Source organism: Erythrolamprus reginae, chromosome 1 (assembly GCF_031021105.1).
Source record: "Erythrolamprus reginae isolate rEryReg1 chromosome 1, rEryReg1.hap1, whole genome shotgun sequence".
Classification (NCBI taxonomy): Eukaryota; Metazoa; Chordata; class Lepidosauria; order Squamata; family Dipsadidae; genus Erythrolamprus; species Erythrolamprus reginae.
The window spans coordinates 130,747,980-130,765,588 of record NC_091950.1 but is presented as its reverse complement, the minus strand read 5'-3'; the positions used below and the strand labels follow the sequence as shown (position 1 = coordinate 130,765,588).

The 17,609-nt window shown below is 43.2% G+C and overlaps 1 protein-coding gene across 1 annotated transcript in view; it reads right to left on the bottom strand.

Annotated features, from left to right (window-relative positions):
• Positions 1-17,609, bottom strand: part of MOB2 (MOB kinase activator 2) — a 145,852-nt gene that overhangs the window by 88,086 nt on the left and 40,157 nt on the right. The window lies entirely within an intron of this gene.

Below are 17,609 nucleotides of genomic sequence, written 5' to 3'. Positions count from 1 at the left end.
AGCCACCGCCTACTGTGGAGATCCCTTCGCCTGAACGGAGGAGGCAGCGGTGGCTTCGAAGCTGTCCCTGGGTTGTCGTAACGACGAAACGTCATACATCGGGGACAACATAACTCGGGGACTACCTATATAATTAAACATAATCAACTAAAGAATCTCCCATATTAAGAGAAATAATAGAAACAATATGTAGTTGTTTAGCTTTTTCATAACATCACCCACTTTCATCAATAGAAGTTAACAAGAGGAAGATTTTATTTTTATTTGCTTAATATTTTGTGTTTCTTGATCTGAGTAGCAATCAAACAGTAATGCAATTTTTTTTTCAATTTTTCAGTTTAAAGTATCGACAACTGCAATTATGTGATTATTCTACATGGATGAATAGAAAGCAAGATCTGAACATCAGTCTATTACAAAACACAGTACAGTACAAGCTTATTTTCATGTACAGTTAGTTTTCATCTGTAAGTCACATCTCATTTTATGTGATCTATGTGCCTGGTTTTTTTTTTTTAATTGTTTTTCAGGATTTCCCAATTTTTAGATCACAAAGCCAGGCACACAGATGGAAGGTGATCCAATATAGAAGGAAGCGGTCTGGAAAAGCACTTCCTCTCTTTACACAGTTTGCAAATAGCTTATCTCAACCTGTCAGCAAAACCTGAGAGGGGCTATTGAGAAATAACACATTTATTGCCAAACATCCATTCTTTTATCTACCACTAATGACCCAATTTGCCACAAATGTTCATGAAAGTCCACAACTTCACAATATGTTACTGCATATATTAACAATTGATCCCATCCAACCCTACAATAAATTACAGACATCGTATAGTAGGAACTGGAAATTTCTTCATCTTTAAGTATAATCTTTAAAAGGTTGCTAGATGGCAACAAAAAATAAAGGTAACAAATAAAGTTGTCATACAAGATTGTCCTAATGGTAACAACCAATCTTTTCAATTTAGATCTGGCATCAAGACTACTAATTATTATATTAACCAACCTGTTACAAAAAATAAATAAATAAAAAACAAAAAACAAAAAACAAAAAACAAACAAACAAACAAATAGATAGATAGATAAATGGAGTCTCTATAGGACTGAAGCTGTGACAGGAAGGCACACACAATGAATATACATCCACTGTCTTCTGAAGTGCCATCCAGCTTACACAATATTCTAAAATGTCTTTAAACCATTAACTATGCTAATCCCATGAACCATATTACATGAAAGCACCAAGCAAAATAAGATAAAAAGACATCATCTGTGTTTCGGGGGTGGGTTCCTAATGGTGCACCACTCCTGTAGTGGCCCGCCAATTGCGCAATTTGCACATAATGGGTCTGGTGCTGTCTTTTATTATTTATTTATTTATTATTTGGATTTGTATGCCGCCCCTCTCCGAAGACTCGGGGCGGCTCACAACAAATAGTACAAATCATAAATAGTCCAATCAATTAAAATATTAAAACTTTAAAAACCCCATGTACTAACAGACACACACACAAGCATACCATATATAAATTAAACATGCCCAGGGGGAGATGTTTCAATTCCCCCATGCCTGACGGCAAAGGTGGGTTTTAAGGAGTTTACGGAAGGCAGGAAGAGTAGGGGCAGTTCTAATCTCCGGGGGGAGTTGGTTCCAGAGGGCCGGTGCCACCACAGAGAAGGCTCTTCCCCTGGGGCCCGCCAACCGACATTGTTTAGTTGACGGGACCCGGAGAAGGCCCACTCTGTGGGACCTAATCGGTCGCTGGGATTCGTGCGGCAGGAGGCGGTCTCGGAGATATTCTGGTCCAATGCCATGAAGGGCTTTAAAGGTCATAACCAACACTTTGAATTGTGACCGGAAACTGATCAGCAGCCAATGCAGACTGCGGAGTGATGGTGAAACATGGGCATACCTAGGTAAGCCCATGACTGCTCTCGCAGCTGCATTCTGCACGATCTGAAGTTTCCGAACACTTTTCAGAGGTAGCCCCATGTAGAGAGCATTACAGTAATCGAACCTCGAGGTGATGAGGGCATGAGTGACTGTGAGCAATGAGTCCCGGTCCAGATAGGGCCGCAACTGGTGCACCAGGCGAACCTGGGCGAACGCCCCCCTCGCCACAGCTGAGAGATGTTGTTCTAATGTGAGCTGTGGATCGAGGAGGACGCCCAAGTTGCGGACCCTCTCTGAGGGGGTCAATAATTCCCCCCCCAGGGTAATGGACGGACAGATGGGATTGTCCTTGGGAGGCAAAACCCACAGCCACTCCGTCTTATCCGGGTTGAGTTTGAGTCTGTTGACACCCATCCAGGCCCCAACAGCCTCCAGGCACCGGCACATCACTTCCACCGCTTCGTTGACTGGGCATGGGGTGGAGATGTAAAGCTGGGTATCATCTGCATATTGATGATACCTCACCCCATGTCCTTGGATGATCTCGCCCAGCGGTTTCATGTAGATGTTAAATAGCAGGGGGGAGAGGACCGACCCCTGAGGCACCCCACAAGGGAGAGACCTAGGAGTCGACCTCTGACCCCCCACTAACACCGACTGTGACCGGCCAGAGAGGTAGGAGGAGAACCACTGGAGAACAGTGCCTCCCACCCCCAACCCCTCCAGCCGGTGCAGAAGGATACCATGGTCGATGGTATCGAAAGCCGCTGAGAGGTCAAGGAGCACCAGGACAGAGGATAAACCCCTGTCCCGGGCCCGCCAGAGATCATCCATCAACGCGACCAAAGCGGTTTCCGTGCTGTAACCGGGCCTGAAACCCGACTGTTGGGGACCTAGATAATCGGCTTCTTCCAAGGACCGCTGGAGCTGGAGTGCCACCACCTTCTCAACAACCTTCCCCATAAAGGGAAGGTTGGAGACTGGATGATAGTTATTAAGGACAGCTGGGTCCAGGGAGGGCTTCTTGAGGAGGGGGCGCACGAGCGCTTCTTTATAGAGTGATGGAAAAACTCCCCTCCCCAAGGAAGCGTTGGTAATCTCCTGGGCCCAGCTCCGTGTCACCTCCCTGCTGGCCGAAACCAACCAGGAGGGACACGGATCCAGTAAACAGGTGGCGGAACTCACAGCTCCAATGGCCTTGTCCACTTCATCAGGTGTCACCAGATCAAACTCTTCCCAGACAGGTGGACAAGTACGTGCCCCAGTCACCTCGACTGACTCGTTGTCAGTCGATTCTGTTTTACAATTGGAGTCGAGGTCGGCCCGGATCCGAGCGACTTTATCAGCGAAAAACGTGTTAAAATCCTCGGCATTACTCTGCAAGGGCTCCCCAACTCCCCCCTGGTTAAGAAGGGAGCGGGTCACCCTAAACAGAGCGGCCGGGCGGGATTCCGCTGATGCAATCAAGGCGGAATGATACGCGCATCTTGCCGCCTTGAGCGCCACTTTGTAAGTCTTAATAAAAGCTCTTACAAGTGTTCGGTCGGATTCAGACCTACTCTTCCTCCATCGCTTCTCTAGACATCTCTTTTGGCGTTTCAACTCCCGGAGCTCCTCGTTGAACCATGGGGCTCTACGGGGTCTAGCGCCACGGAGAGGTCGCAAAGGCGCAATCTGGTCGAGAGCCTCCGCAGCAGCCGTATTCCAGGCCTCCGCAAGAGACTCCGCCGAATTGTGGATGAGTGCCTCTGGAATAACCCCAAGCGCCGTCTGAAAGCCCTCTGGGTCCATCAGGCGTCTGGGGCGGAACATCTTCATTGGTTCCACCTCCCTGCGGGGAAGGATTGGAGCCAGGAAGTCAAGCCGTAGTAGAAAATGGTCTGACCATGACAAAGGCACTGCTTCTAAGCCCCTTAGTCTCAGACCATTACTCAATTGCTCGGAAAGGAATACCATGTCAGGTGCGTGCCCCCCCTCATGAGTCGGACCCCGAACTACTTGAGTCAGGTCCATGGCTGTCATGGTGGCCATGAACTCCTGTGCCAACCCAGAGGTTTCGCCGAGTGACGGCAGATTGAAGTCCCCCAAGACAATAAGTCTGGGGAACTCCACCGCCAACCCGGCTACCTCCTCGAGTAGCACAGGCAGGGCTTTTGACACGCAGCTTGGAGGCAGGTACGTGAGAAATAAGCCCACCTGAACCCCTAAGTCCAACTTCATCAAGAGAGACTCGCAACCCGCAATTTCCGGAGCAATGAGTCCACGCAGGCAAAGGCTCTCCCTGGCTATAATAGCCACTCCTCCCCCCCTTCCCTGAGGTCGAGGTTGATGCCATATCTGAAACCCGGCTGGGCAAATTTCAGAGAGAGGAACACCTCCCTCTGGGCCCAGCCAGGTTTCAGTAATACAAGCCAGGTCGGCCTCCTCATCCAGGATCAGATCCCGGATGAGGAGAGCTTTATTTACCACCGACCTGGCATTAAGCAGCAGCAACCTGAGCCCAGGGCCAGAGTTACACTCATCACCAGTGCCCAAGATTGGGCTCACAGAGCCAAAACAAGGGACCGTTATTAAGCAACGGTCCCTCGTTCCCCTGGAACGGCTAGTTCTGTGGCCCCCGCCATATCTGCCTCTCCCCAGCAACACTGGAATATTCCGACCCTCTGCCACCCCAGAGATCTGTGCCCCTCCCTCTCCTGTCTCCCGAGCGTCAGGTGGGCCAAATCTATCATTCACACTACTATCAATCAACTCATCCATACCATAACCACCCCCACCCCCACCCACCCAGTCATACCAGTCATTCCATTCATACCCATAAGTATATGTACCCCAGTCACTCATTATATAAAACCCCAATTATGTTAAAAAACAATTAAATTGATAGCAGTATAAAAATAGCAATTAAAAACAATATTAATATTAAAAACACTATTAAAAAACTGAATAAAAATAACAATAAAAATACAGAGAATACAAACATAGGTAATAATGAATAATTCAATTCGTTTAGGAAATCCGGTCAGCAGCAACTAATAAAAGTGCTAAAGTTCTCAAAGTGACAAGTTTCCCAAAGTGTCAAGTTTTTCAAGTGCCAAGTTTTTCACAGTGCCAAGTTCCTCAAAAGTGCCAATTTTCTCAAAGTGCCAAGTTCTCAGGGGCAGAGGTTATTCAAAAATCAGGGATCATTCAGCATCTCTCTCTCCCCCCCCCCCTCCAGACTAGGGAGGGGGGCGTCCATGTCTGTAAAACTCTCCCACCACCAGACCTTGATCTACCAGTCCTCCTCCCTTGGTCTCCTTTCAATCTCCTCTCTCCTATCGCAATGGTCGGTCCTCCGTCCGCCAGGTCTTCTCCAGCGCCGAGCGCACCCACCACACAACTGCTCGGCGTCTCGGTCTGCCTGGCTGTCAAGTTCGCTCGCTCCACAGCGGCCGCCATCTTCCGAGCCCCAGCTGATCGAGGCTCCCAGCTCTCAACTCTCCCACGGCAAAACCAAGGAGAGGACGCCACACAGGAACCGGACACCGAGACAAGGAACTTTCAACTCACTAAACATGCACACTGGCGTTCAAACTAATTCAAAATCACCTATATTATTGTTGTTATCACCGTAGTCCAGCGGAACAGCGGCATCCCTCCTTCATTCCCGCTGCTCCACCGGAACCGGAAAAGAAAAAGAAAAAAACTGCCAGCAGCCCCCTCCGGTCCTCAGCTGGGCTGGACTCCTCAGGAGACGCCCAGGTCGCAGCGGCTCTCACCCACCCCCACGCTGAGCGTTTTAGATGGTCCTCGGCGTTTCTGGCGTCTTGGGAGGTTTTAAATAGCCGCCAGCAGCCCCCTCCGGTCCTCAGCTGGGCTGGACTCCTCAGGAGACGCCCAGGTCGCAGCGGCTCTCACCCGCCCCCACGCTGAGCGTTTTAGATGGTCCTCGGCGTTTCTGGCATCTTGGGAGGTTTTTAAATAGCCGCCAGCAGCCCCCTCCGGTCCTCAGCTGGGCAGGAGTCCTTGGGAGACGCCCAGGTCGCAGCGGCTCTCACCCGCCCCCACGCTGAGCGTTTTAGATGGTCCTCGGCGTTTCTGGCGTCTTGGGAGATTTTAAATAGCCGCCAGCAGCCCCCTCCGGTCCTCAGCTGGGCTGGACTCCTCAGGAGACGCCCAGGTCGCAGCGGCTCTCACCCGCCCCCACGCTGAGCGTTTTAGATGGTCCTCGGTCTTTGCCAGCCTATGTGTGTTGCCATCTTTTTTTTTCTTATTTTCATTGAGGTTGGGGGTTCTTTTGCTCTCTGAGCATGAGCATAAGGAAAATTGTCCCTCGGCGCATGCGTGAAAGCAAAATTGCATGAGGGAAACATTGAGATGCGCACGCAGCACACCGGTAGGAAGGTAAGAGGAACCCACCCCTGCTGTGTTTCCAATAATCAAAATCAAGGTCCCATCAAATCTTGAGAATTTTTCTTGAAAGAATGAAGCACACTGCTCTTTACCAAAGCCTACTACTACACTAGACTCAGACAACAAAAATAAACCTATTCTAACTCCCACACGTAAAACTTATTCCAATATAATGTGGATGAGTTTGCTATATTATGCTTACTTAATTCTAAAAAAGAAGCAATCTAAATTATATGAATAAGGTAATTACTCCTCCATTATATGAGTAATGTATGAGGTGCAATCTAAATCTCATTTGTCTACATCTTGGACTAACCTGACTGAATTTTTCCTTATTGAGAGACTAATATTACCAACTCTTAAGAAATAACAAGCATCAAGTTACTTTTCTAAGAAGATCAGGTAGCCGCAGTAACAGAAAAAGCAATTAATATTCCTGGTGGCCAAATGTAAGACTCCTCACAATCTAGATTTTATACATACAGCATGCACACACCTGACTCATTCTCACAGCTTTCAATATTTAACAATCTAAAATTATTTTAAAAATTATCATCTGGAAGAAGAGACGAATATAATAAGAGACATATAAAGCTCAATAGTGTGACGGTTGTATACAGAACATATTATCTTCCCCACTGATGATGACTTCTGCCGGAATTGGGACTTAAGACCAAAAAGGGACCAGAAGCTAACTGCTTATTATGTTGCCCTGTTTGAAATCACCTCCCTTCTCATTTGAGAGTTAAGCTGCATTTAGTTGTTTACAAATGATTATCCCCAGGAAGTCAGAAGACTTCAGTTTCAGAATTGCCATTTTAATTCTTCATATCAAAACTTGTTAAAATAAAGCAACTACATTCTGCCAAAAAAGAAAACAGTCTCTCCCCAGACAACTATGCTCTTTAACTCTTCAAAATACCCTCTATCATTTAGACTGCCCTGACATTCTTGTTGTATCTGCCAGACACTGATATATGGGTCTCAGCAACAACATAACTAACAGAGCTTTCCAGAAACCTTTCTAAAATATGCCTCCCACTCACTGACTCCTCCACTGAAATTCCTTCACTCTCCAAGACGAACATACAAAATTTCTCTTGATAGGATAAAAGTTTATAAAAAGTTATCTAGAAAATGTTTGTAACAAAATGTATTTAAAAGTGGCAAAGCCTATTTAAAAGCAACAACACAAAGCCTTGAGGAATTTTTTAAAGGCTAGCATGAAATAAAAAAAAAAGAGGGAGTTAATTCTGTAAAATGGCACAGATAAGAGAAATATATTATGACAGAACTTAGAAGTTTCTAAAAACCTGTTAGTATCTTCCTATGTTTATCTTTCTCTCTGTGTATGCATACAGTGAGTACCTCGGTACTCGAACACTTCCTTTCTCGTACATTTCAGATAACGAACAAAATTTTCGGCAAAAATTTGCTTCGGTATCTGAACAAAAATTCAGATACCGAACAGCCAGAGAAAATTTTGTTCATTATCCGAAATGTAATCCTGGCAGCTTCAGGGGGCTGAGGAGCTCTCTAAGAGCTCCAAGCTGCAGGAAAGGTGGGGGCTGCTTTCCTCATTGCTTCCTTTTATTACCTGTAAGCAGCTTCAAAAACTTTCTCCTTCCCTGTGGCTGCAACAGCGGCGATTTCCCTTCCAGTAGCAAGAGCGCCGGGAAGTCACGTGATGAAGGGAAGCTGCTGGAGCGGCAGCAACTGCTGAGATGGCTCCGGCGGCTTCCCTTCATCACGTGACGTTCCCGGCGCTCTTGCTACTGGAAGGGAAATCGCCGCTGTTGCAGCCACAGGGAAGGAGAAAGTTTTTGAAGCTGCTTACAGGTAATAAAAGGAAGCAATGAGGAAAGGAGCCCCCAGAAGCTGCCAAGATTGCAGCAGCCCCCACCCTTCCTGCAGCTTGGAGCTCTTAGAGAGCTCCTCAGCCCCCTGAAGCTGCCGGGATGGGGAAGGGAAGCCGCCGGAGCCATCTCAGCAGTTGCTGCCGCTCCAGCAGCTTCCCTTCATTACGTGACTTCCCGGCGCTCTTGCTACTGGAAGGGAAATCGCCACTGGCTTCAGGACTCAGCTGGAAAGCGGCGAGAGCGAGCGCCGGCGAACGGCTTGTCCGCCGCCTGCCTGCCCGCTAGCAAGGAGCTGAAGATTGGGGGCGGGGCGGCTGTTTTAAAACGTCGCTGCCGGCATGGGAGGCTTGCCAGCACCCCCCGGACCCCCAACCTGGGTTTGGGGGGCTGCTAGGAAGCCGCCCATGCTGGCGGCGACGTTTTAAAACAGCCGCGCCACTTTCCAATGAGTCCCGAAGACAAACGTCAAACTTCCGCGTTTGTCTTCGGGACTCATTGGAAAGCGGCGCGGCTGTTTTAAAACGTCGCCGCCGGCATGGGCGGCTTGCCAGCACCCCCCCGAACCCGGGTGGCCGGGCGAGCAGCGAGCGAACAGCGGGTGGCCGGGCGAAGGGCGGGCGAGCGGCGAAGGGCGGGCGAGCGGGTGCTGGGGAGGGCTTCTCGCCCTCCCGCCAGCAAGAGGGGGAGCGAACGGCATGGGCAGGCTGCGGACAAGCCGTTCGCTCGGGCCGCTTCCCAGCTGAGTACTCAGCTGGGAAGCGGCCCGAGCGAACGGCGTGGGCGGGAGAAGGGCGCGCGAGCCGCGGGCAGGCAGGCTGTGGACAAGCCGTTCGCTCGGGCCGCTTCCCAGCTGAGTACTCAGCTGGGAAGCGGCCGAGCGAAGCGGCAGCAGCGAGGAGTTTGCGTGGCGGTGGGGAAACTCCTCGCTGATGCCCGCTAAGAGGGGGAAGACCTAGGGAAGGCGCCCAGCAGCTGATCTGCCCGGCGCCATCTACGCATGCGTGCCCATAGAAAAAAGGGCACGCATGCGCAGATGGTGTTTTGACTTCCGGGTTGAAAAATCGCAAATTAGCCTGTTCGCAATGGTCGGGGACGCAATAACCGGGGGATCACTGTATTACGGTAATACAAAAGTTTCAACTTTGTAAAAACTTACATTATTTTTGATACTTCTAAACTAATATAATGGGGAAAAGGTAATATGGTATCATTTGCACCTAAATTCTCAGTAACAGAAAAGAATATTTTCTTTCCTTCCTACAAATACTTTTGTAATTTGGAATGGCAAGTTTAACAGGTTTTCTCAAACTCTTGCAATTTACCATCTTTACAAATAACAATATTCTAATTTACTAAACACATGTCATACCGAGTGAAAACACCTGACTTTGGCTAAACTCAAATGAACTGAGCTGGATCAGATATGGTTAATACTTGGAGAGGAATTCACCAGGAAATTCCAGGACTGGAGTAGAATAGAAACAGACATCCTGACAAAGACAATAGTCAGTCTTTCCATACTGTGATTATGAAAATAATACATGTCACAACAGTAACAGTAAATGATATAATTACCAGGAATCAGATACTTTATCAAGGACATATGTGCATATAAAGCTGATACTAACAAAATAATATAGTATGTACAGGTATAATATAGAATAATATTTTCATAGTTGGATCATTATCTTGAATTATGCCATAATAAGGTGTCTTTCATTTTGGTTTAGTTACTGTGTGAATCCAGTCATGTTTGTATGTAAGCTCTATTTTATGGCCAAGCAATATTAAACAAATCATGATTAGAACAACCCAAGGTTAAATACTACATCAGTTAAATATTACATCAGAGATTGAAATATATGAGTTTCTGATAGTTGCAATGATGACTTTCTGTAGGACCACATGAAAATATCTGATGAAGCTTCTCACATCAACAGGAGATCCACAAAAGATACAGAGCTTCAGCAAAATGAGTTAAGGTCATACTATTGAATTTCAGCATTGTTACCAATTATATCTGATTGTGGCATAATTCAAGATATTGATCCAAATATGGAAATATTGTCCTATATTATACCTGCACATTACTGTATTATTTTTTTGTTAGTATCAGCTTTGTATGCATAGAGGTCTTTGATAAAGTCTAACACAACAAAGTCTGATTCCTGGTAACTATATCATAAAGGTGATGGGAGATTATTTTGGATCTATAAAGAGCTCATTTCTCTATTACACCTACACATTTTTTGTTGCTGAAGTTTTAAAAGTATCAGGGAAAAGAATTTTTAAAATTTGGTAGACTTTTTCTACAAAGACCTAAACAACTTTGTTTCAAAATAGAAAATATACTCCATCTTGTGGATGATATATAAAATTGCAAGGAAAAAAACCTTGCAAAATTTTTGCTTTAAAAATCCTGATTCCTCTTTCAATACCTTTTATACAATATTGTTGCATGCTGAAGAAACTTTATATTGAAAATGACGTAATTACTTATGCAAAGAACTGTTTTATGCTTTTGAGATATTTTAAAGGATTATGTAAAGGTGATAAGGTATTTTGATATTAGACCAACTTTTATGATTCTTCTATGTTCTATCTGAATAATGAATTTAGTGAATGCTGCCCTCTAGTGTACAAAAATGCTCGGAAAGGAATATACTGTACAGTACTGTATTTAAATGTACTGTAAATTACATTAAATATACTTCAAATTTGTATTATAATTCAATTTACTCTAAATACCTTATTGATAAGTAAATACTTAATATTCATTTGAGCAAATACTTAATATTCATTTCCGCATCCTAGATACCCATGTGGGAAAATATTTTACTATCACATTGTGATATGTACACTAGACAGAAGTTAAATCACCAAAAGGAAAAAAAATTGAAAAATTTAGCTATGCAAGCAAATTTCACAGAAAGAACCTATCATAAGTTATAATGTTTCAGACTTCTATATTTACCTAAAAACCAGCTTTATATCATTTCTAATTTAAGTGAGTCTAGTTTAAAATATGTTTTGAATTCCGGCCACTGTATCTGTTTTTAATACAACCTCTACATTTTGAGCAGTGCGGTTGACAATTGGTATTAAGAACAGCAAAAATGTAAAATATTTTGAAATACCTAAAGTTATATGGGAACTAAGAAAAATAACATATGTGTTAGTCATAACTTATCAAGACATAAAATTATTATATGAATTTACTTAACTGTATCAAATTCATGGCTCATTGACTTAAGAAAAACAATGTACCTAACCTTTTCTAATTAACATTTGGAGGTCTAACAAAGGAATTTAATCCATAAAAGATTTTCTTAACTGGAAGTAATGAACAACTAAAGAGGCGGAGATAATGGCCCAAATAAAAGTCCTAACAATTGTTCCCACCCTTATTTGAAGTTAGTGCTTAACATAGGTTATTTTCTTACTTTACTCTTCTTGCATTTTGATTGTATCCACCAATATATTGAAGTATTAATGAGTAATTACTAATATACTATCTTGTTTCATTTCTAAGACACAAGAAAAAACGACAGTTATACAAATATAGTTTAGAACCTAAATATATCATCCAGTAATGGAAAAGGTTCACATTTCTATTACATAAATTGCATTGTCTGTAAAAATAGTTTGGGTGCATTTTGGAATATAAGCGTCCTTCTGTTGAGCTTGAATATTTTTAGCAACATACATGCTAGCAGCCAAATGTTTACGGAGATTCAGTAGGATATAAGTGGAAAAGACCTTCAATTTATGTTATTCAGCAATTCCATTTATGTTACTCAACTTCTAATATTGGAGCCAAAACATAACTAACAATGGCATTCCTTTCCTCCCTCTTTTAAATCAATTCATATTAGTGCAATCATTACATTTTGTGTTAGAAAATCCCTAAAGTTTATGCAAAGTGAAGTACTTGATATTGTTCTAATATTATTTATCTACTACACCATACAAAATTTGATAGAACTCTATCATAACTTTTCTATTTGCCATTAAGTAAAACAGTGTAAATATACTCTAGTTCCTATTATTTAGAATATATTTTTACTTGATTAATATCTCCCATACCCATCTTCTATACAGGTAGTCCTCGACCTTAAAACCATAATTAAGCCCCGAATTTCTGTTCCTAAGTGAGATATTTGTTAAGAAATTTTTGTCCCATTTCATGACCTTTCTTGCCACAGTTGTTAAGCGAATCATTGCAATATATCTGGCTTCCCCACTGACTTTGCTTGTCAGAGGATCTCATGACCCAGGGACATTACAATTGTCATAAAGATGAGTCAGTTGCCAAGCATCTGAATGTTGATCTTGTTGACTTTGGGGATGCTGCAACACTGTAAGTGTGAAAAATGGTAGTAAGTCACTTTTTTTCAGACCTGCTGTAACTTCGAATGATCACTAAAAGAACTGTGGTAAGTGGAGGACTATCTGTATTGATTTTGTAATGACCAACAATAAGCAATATTCCAATTCTGACATTATAGATATACGGTATATAGAAGGGTCATTCTTTGTCAAGTGGACCAAGTGTCCCCACTCGACCAACTTCAATTTCAATGAAACTTTGCACATACAGGATATTCCTTATGGTATGAAACTGAGGTGTGCAAAATTTTAGGTCCATATCCTAAAATTTTGCACACCTCAGTTTTATACCATAAGGAATATACGTGCAAAGTTTCATTGAAATTGCAGGTGATCGAATGGGGACACCTGGTCCACTTGACAAAGAATGACCCTTCTATATACTGTATATCTATAATGTCAGAATTGGAATAAATAGAAAAATAAGTAGAAAAAAATGCATACAAGCTATATATAAAATCAAGACAGACACCCCAGAATGTAGCAGTGATTTTAATTCCTTTAAATAAAAGCTTTCTGTAGAAACCCTGCATATACAGTACATACCCTTGTTTTATGTAACTGAGCTAATTTTCAAAAAAGTTTATACATCTGAATCTTTTATTGTATTAAATTTTGTTACATTTAATTGTAACAAAATTTAATACAATTGTACATTTTTGTACTGTAACTTTATGATTAAAATTCTCTTCTCCTTATCTCCTTTTTGACATAGAGTTATCTTGGGTTTTAACGCCTGTGTCCCATACTTTTCTTGTTTGTTTACCTTTACAGATATGCAGATATAGTATTAGAAAAGGAATGTAAGAGTAGTTAAAGAAAGATAAAAGTAGTTAAAGAAAGCAAACCAGACAACATAGTCCCAGGAAAGGAGAGAATGGGACAAAGAGACTCCAGATAATTCCACCCTGGTTCTATTTTTATTAGAACAATAGAAAAACACTCTGGCAAGCTTTTAATATTCCATTATTATATCGTGAAACAAATACTGTAGTAGTATTCCTATAATTCTTGTGGTGTCTGTTTTCTTATCTATGGAGCTCAAAAGGCTAATACTAGCCTTGAATTGCCTTACCTGCTTTTGTTGTTTTAATGCATCCTTGACCTTTAAAAAAATGGGGACGGACTTTAATTTTTAAAAAATCTTCTAAAATTAAAGTACAAAGAAAGCAAATTAAGAAAAAAATATAAAAATATATATTCAGTACAGTTATTCCTTGAGTAATGACTGGTCATTTGAAGTTATGGCAGACCCCTCCAAAACTACTTATAGCCCTGTTTTAAATTATAGCAGCTGTGGTACCCCACAGTCATTCACCCTTACAACTGACCACAGGGATGTTGCAGTGCCTTCCTACCTATTCCTACTACCTTACCCTGTCAAGTCCTTACAAGGCATGGACTGAATACACTTAGAAAAGATGGCTGCTTTTATGATGCCCAGGGATGTTAAGGCCCAGGGATGTTGAGGAATGGAGTCGCCTTTGCCTCCCTCAATATCAGATCCAGAGCTGTGGAGATTTTCAAGAAGTAAGTGTATGATGGGGAATGTGGTAGGTCTCTCAGGGCTTCTCCCATTCCTGAGGCATCATGTGCTCCATTTATTGACTTCAGCAGGGAGAGCAGGGGATGGGACTCATTAAACACACAAACATACTTAGCAATGGTCACAATATAAGGCCATAAAGGACAGGCTCCATTATGGTTAGGTCAAGAACTACCTGTTGTCACTGGTTTATCAATGAATTAACTACTGAAATATGAACGGTAGATGATATCTCACAGATTTCTGCCAGATTTCTGCCATTCAGTAATAACACCCAATGCTGCATCTTTTGATGCCTTTCCCAAAATAAAGAGATCACACATATCATTGACGTCTGCAAGAGTATCAGTTTTCCCATTTCTTAATGCATCCTCAGTCTTATTAGATTTCCCCACTTCTACTGAATAGGTTATGTCTCTCAGATGAAGAAGCTCAAAGATACAATCTGAAATTCTTACTGTTCACGCTCAAGGCCTTTGTTAAATTGCTATAACAACAGTGTGAATCACAGTGTCTAGTACTGTCCTTAATTGCTATTAATAAGTCAACCTCCTGACCACTAAAGCTTATTAGATGTTCCCTCTGTCACTGTTTTAATGATTTCCCCTCCTTTGGTTGTATTGTCCTATTGACTTGAAGGTTTACTCCTTGTGATAATTATGTTTAAACCTGTATCAAAATGCAAGGGTTTAGCAAGATAAGGGACTATTTTTCTCCTAATTCCAGGATTTTAAAGATGCCATTTGACTTTTACTTTGCCTGAGACTGCTGCTAACTTTGGACATCTGGCTTCTTTCTTTCTTTCTTTCTTTCTTTCTTTCTTTCTTTCTTTCCTCCCTTTGTCTTTCTTCCTTAATCTCTCTCTCTCTCTTCCTTTGTCCTTCCTTTTTTTTCAGTTTCAAAGTGTTTCAGGTTTACAAAATATGTACACTATTACTAAAGATTACACAAGCCTTACTGAAAATGGTAATATACCGGTAATCAGTAGCCTGCCAGAAATAGGTAAAGCACAGCTGCTATTCAAGGTTTTCAGGTGTGAACAAACTACACTGAAAAATTGTCAACAAATACTTCTTTAATGATTTTGAACTGAATCTATTAACGGTATATAGAACTATAGAAGATTAAAATACTACCTTGTCTAGAATTCTAGGCAAGATCTACTCCCTCCAAATATGAAAGATAAAAATGTTGTGCTGGCAATCAATGTTCCCTCTAATTTTTTTTCGGTGTGGGCGGAAAAGTATAGTGTCTGAGCAACAGTCCCTTTGGGACTGGGCGGCATAGAAAAATGAATGAATGAATGAATGAATGAATGAATGAATGAATAAATAAATAAATAAATAAGAAAAAAATTCCCTTCTTTTTTTATTAAAAGAAATTAATAATAAAACAAAACCAAAATCTATTACTATTATTATCTTCTCTTTTCCCATCCCTGTCTCCTCCCCCCTTGTGTGTGTGTGTGTGTGTGAACTCTTGAACCATTTCCAATTAGAGGTGAGCTATTGGAAATGGTTCAAGAGTTCTCACACACACATACACAAACGGCTGGGGGTTTTTTTCTCTGTTATTATTTGGGTGCTTTTTACCATATGCTTTAAATCAAGAGTCATTTCTCTCTCTTTCTCTCTCCCCCTCTTGCTCTCTCTCTCTCTCTTTCTCTCTCTCTATTGCTTTCTTTCTCTCACACTCTTTCCTTCTATCTCTCTTGCTTTCTTTCTCTTCTCTCTCTTGCTATCTCTCTCTCCCCCCCTTTCTCTCTTTCTCTCAGCAGCGGCATTGGGCAGTAGCCGTGGGGTGGCGGCAGGGTGATCAGCTGTGAGGCGGAGCTCTGGAACGGAGGCACCGAGGGGGCTGCGAGAGCACTTTCCCGGAGTGCTTCGGGAACGCCTGCCCTGCCTCTACTGCAGCCCCCTTGCTGGAAGTCTGGGACGAAAGCGCTCCCAGTGAAGGGGCTGCGAGAGGGGTGGGGCGGGCATTCCCGAAGCCCACGGATAAAGCCCTCTCTCGCAGCCCCCTGGCTGGCAGCGCTTTCGTCCCACAGCCGCCACCGCCGAGAGAGAAGTCACGCCCCAAGGCAGGGGGCGGCGGAGGAGAGGGGGCTGATCGGGCGGGTGGGGGGCAGGGCCGAGAAACTAGGGGTGTGTTTGGCCGGAGGCACAATGGGGAGGCAGGGGGATGGGGAGCGCGCGCCCATGGAAAAGGGTGTGCGGGAGGGTATTTTGGGGCACACGCGCGCAGCTTACAGGGAACAGTGCTGGCAATTAGGCTGTTGAAATAAACATAAACAAACGTAGGGGTAAAATCCAAATCTTCAACTCTCACTAGCACTATGTACAAATCCATCTTTTAAAAAAAATTATGAGCTTTTATATCAACACTGAGCAAAAATCAAAACATGCTGCCTCTCATTGTATTATGTGAAGCAAATACAGTTGGCAATCTTGTAAAAGGCAAGTTTTATTCATACTGCCCTGACTAGCAGAACCAAAGACCAAAAGAAAAGTTTTTCACTTAAATTTATTTTGCAACTTACCTGGGAAATAACTGTATTTTCTAGTTTTAACTGTTACATAGAGCCACTGACATTTCATCAACTGTTACATTATCCTAGCTATGAAGAAATACTACTTCTGAATAACTTGCAAGAATACAAAATGTTTACAGTCGAATATTGTAAAGTTTGTAATTTTGGTCATCAATCAAAAATGTTCAGTTTGGATTATTTAAGCTATCAGATTCAGTACCATCCGATGCAAACTGTAAACAATGCAATCTTTTCTTTTAATCAATTTGTATGAGATGCTGTCTCTGTAGGTAGCAGCACATATCCCACCCTCCCTAGTCAGTCTGTGCCAAGTAGTTGAGTAGGATAAAGAACTACAGTGATACCTTGTCTTACGAACTTAATTGGTTCCAGGAGGAGGTTCGTAAGCTGAAAAGTTCGTAAGACGAAACAATGTTTCCCATAGGAATCAATGGAAAAGTGAATAATGCGTGCAAGCCCAAAATTCACCCCTTTTGGAAGCCAAAGCACCCGTTTTTGCACTGGTGGGATTCCCCTGAGGCTCCCCTCCATGGGAAACCCCACCTCCAGATTTTGTGATGCTGCAGGGGAATCCCAGCAGTGGAATCTCACCAGCGCGAAAACGGATGCTTCGGCTGGCAACGGAAGTCCGGAGGTGGGGTTTCCCAGCGACGGAAGCCTCAGTGAAATCGCAGCATCGATTTCCTGCTGGGATTCCCTGCTGGGATTCCCTTGAAGCATCACAAAATCTGGAGGTGGGGTTTGCCATGGAGGGGAGCCTCAGGGGATTCCCACCAGCGTGAAAACGGGCACTTTGGCTGGCAATGGAAGTCTGGGGGTGGGGCATCCCAGTGGTGGCAGCAGGTTCGTAACATGAAAATAGTTCAGAAGAGGCAAAAAAATCATAAACCCTGGGTTTGTATCTCGAAATGTTCGTGTGACGAGAAGTTCTTAAGACAAGGTATCACTGTATTTGGGAATTGCAGACCT